Consider the following 3275-nt stretch of genomic DNA (forward strand, 5'->3'; position numbering starts at 1 on the left):
ACAACATACTCTGATTGCTTTCAGCAATCAGACAATAAAGAATTACAACAACATACTCTGATTGCTTTCAGCAATCAGACAACTACTAGAACAGCCATGGTCTTACCATTCTAAGAAACATTCCACAGTTGTTGGAGATCACCACTAGGACAAAGTCTGGGGGTGAAAAAATGTTTTGATTAAAGGATACAGAGCAAATGGAAAATGTCAGCTGAGACATTGACATATCAGACCGGAACATCATCTCTGACAAGGGTCCTCCAGGAGGAGAGAAGGTGTGCGGTGTATCTGGAACAAACATAGAGCATAAGAAAATAAACGTGCAGCAGTTTCATACATAGACTCAATAAACACAATTAAAACTAACAAAGGAACTTAAGTAATTATTCAGAATGGACTAACAGAACTGCCCAATTAAAAAAGGATCTGTGGCTCTGCTTTCCTCAAAAAGAGTCAAAAATAGTGTGGCCCACCATTGCAAATAATTTTTAAGAACTAAAACAGAATTTCCATAAAATGTGGAAATGCAAAAAATGCCATATTTATGAAAGAAACGACCGAAAATTATAGCAGTGAAGTCCAAAAAGGTTTCCCTGACAAAGGTCTGTGGTGGGGGATCTATACACAGTGACAGAAATACTACATAAGGACATGACAATTAGAAACTCAAAGAGGAAAAACACTATCTATCTACTCCAGGAGTCTCCAGGAGTTACCGCCCGGTGAGTTACCGCCCTGCTTACCTGGATCGGACGTTCAGTCCATCAGAAACTGGGTCTGGGGTTTATTCTGATCGATAAACCTAAAGGCAAAACAAGCAGCGCAGCAGCTCACGAGATTCAGGGCTGGAGATGCCTGTTCGATTCCATCTACCCCCACAAAAGTGTAACCGACAATGGAAGATACAACATAGCTAGACATTACGGACGTCCCGCGGAGAGCAGCAAGCTAACGAGCTCCGTGTGAAACCTGAACCACATAATAAAACGGGAGAAAAAAGTGCGATACATTTGAAAAAACAAACAACACCCTCATCTGTTTCATTGATACGTACCTCCATTCTGCAAAAATCGATGTGGAAACTTGTAAAATGCAAAGAAGAAGACGACAATTCCGGTGACGAAGAAGAATCAGAAACAGTGGGCGCGCCTCAACGTTAAAGCTTAACTCCGCCCATTAAACGTTTAACTCCGCCCACGTTGAGGCACGCCCCGGTCTGCAGGCTGCAGCCAGGGGTAGTTGCCAAAGTCCCCCAAATCATCTGATCACCTCCCTGCCCCTGTGCAGCCATCCCACTGCCACTGTCCCACTGTTAGAAATTGTACGGTAGCAGCGCCGACACTAGATGAAGGCTGTTGACATGGACCGAGGGCCAGGCGATGACCAGACGTCAATCTGTCAATCCCGGCCACCGTGGATGCGAGACATTTACACATCGTCCAGTCAGAGCTGCTGCCACCGCCCTGTGGCCTCCCAGCTGTCATTTAGTCTCATAATGGCCAACAGACTGCCACACATCCACAACCATGCCAATGATTTTCCAAAAATCTGCCTTCAGCAGTTAATGTTGAAGATTCTGCCGATGTTCCGCCATTGCGCGGTAGCTGTTGTATATGTGACCGTAGCATTAACACCAAAAGGGTGCAGGAAGATATCTGAAGGATATATCCCTATCATCACATTTTACCTTTCAAATAGTAGTAATAGCAGTTGTATTAATATTATTAGTAGGGCTGTCAGATTTGTCGCGTTTGACGCATTAATCGCGGACTTTCCCATACTTGCCTTTCCATAGCGCGCGCGGGCGTCCCGCCCTTTAACTCACCGGCTGCTCTCACTAGATCACGGGCGGGTCTCCAACCTCCGAGCTAAAAACGGCCGGCGCTAGGACCTGGAGAGCTCCTGCACCCTAACCCGGCTCCGGTTCGAGTCCAGTACTACGTCCACGTCCCGAGGGCTGCGGACCCCCGACGTTCCGAACAGCAAGCGCACCGGGGGACGTTTTAAATGTCCTGGAGGTTTAAGCATGATCCAGCCCCAGCATAGCGGTCTGTCTGCCGGCATATTCATGGTGAGCTCCGCTGGACACGTCGCTGCATCGAGCTGCAGCCAGAGAACGCGGCGGCAGTAACAGACTGTCAAACTATCCACAGAGTATCCCGCTTTTCTCAATCTTTAATGTTTTAAAAAACTAAAGTTAATTGGAAATGATAAATCTCTATTTCATTTATTAATGCAGTTCAGAGGAGGAAAAGATTTGGTCCTGACAAAAAATGAACATGAAAGTGTTCTGGAAATTTTATTTTTGATGTTTTTTTTATTTTATTTTACTGAACGTTGATTGAAGTTTTGAATTTAAAATGCCCTTCACTTGCACTTGGGCTTTTGTTAGGCATTTTATGTTACAGCCTTTTATTGTTAAGAAAGTTTATCTTAATAGAATGTTACAAAATAAAGTATTTCTGATGAAAACTATTAATTTTGTCATTCTTGTTTTCATAATTAATGTAGAACTGCTAAATTCTACATGTAAATTTGCGATTAATCGCGAGTTAACCCTGGACAATGCGATTAATCGCGATTAAAAATTTTAATCGCCTGACAGCTCTAATTATTAGTAGTTGTAGGGGCAGTAGCAGTATTATTCCTAGTAGTAATATTGGTAGCAGTATTATTTTTAGTAGTAGTAATAGAAGTAGCAGTATTTGTATTATTTGTATTAGTAGCAATAGAAGTAGCAGTATTATTTGTAGTAGTATTGATAGTAATAGAAGTAGCAGTATTATTATTATTATTTGTATTAGTAGCAATAGAAGTAGCAGTATTATTTGTAGTAGTATTAGTAGTAATAGACGTAGCAGTATAATTATTTGTATTAGTAGTAATACAAGTAGCAGTATTTTTATAATTTTATTAATAGTAATAGACGTAGCAGTATTATTATTATTATTTGTGTTAGTAGTAATAAAAGTAGCAGTATAATTTTAGTAGTATTAATAGTAATAGAAGTAGCAGTAATTTTATAATTAGTTTGATTGCAGTATGCAATCATTAGTTTGATTGCAGTATACAGTCAAACTATTGTTCTTCTGTTTTTTTAAACGTCTTCTTCTTATTCTCCTTTCTTCCGTACGTTTTTCGGCAATCCATATCTTCTGCATACTTCATCCGATTTTTGTCATTCAAATATCAAAATGTTCAGCTTATTGAGCACATTATTGCTCTCTTCTGAAATCTCTTATGCAACTTTTTGTTTTTCAGCAATTCCACAAAAT

The 3275-nt window shown here is 40.5% G+C and overlaps 1 long non-coding RNA gene across 2 annotated transcripts in view; it reads right to left on the reverse strand.

The window, feature by feature from the left end:
- The window catches only part of LOC112139052, a 1218-nt gene extending 944 nt beyond the window's left edge, over positions 1-274 (reverse strand). The window contains exons 1-2 of one of the 2 annotated variants that reach the window (XR_002917895.2): positions 234-274; positions 107-156 (exon numbers count right to left, since the gene is read on the reverse strand). This is a non-coding gene — a long non-coding RNA (uncharacterized LOC112139052). Of the gene's footprint in view, positions 1-106 lie in introns of both variants that reach the window. The other variant, XR_002917894.2, reaches the window with a different exon arrangement.
- Between the last annotated feature and the right edge of the window lie 3001 nt (positions 275-3275).

The sequence above is a fragment of the Oryzias melastigma genome, linkage group LG20 (assembly GCF_002922805.2).
Source record: "Oryzias melastigma strain HK-1 linkage group LG20, ASM292280v2, whole genome shotgun sequence".
In the NCBI taxonomy this organism is placed as follows: domain Eukaryota; kingdom Metazoa; phylum Chordata; class Actinopteri; order Beloniformes; family Adrianichthyidae; genus Oryzias; species Oryzias melastigma.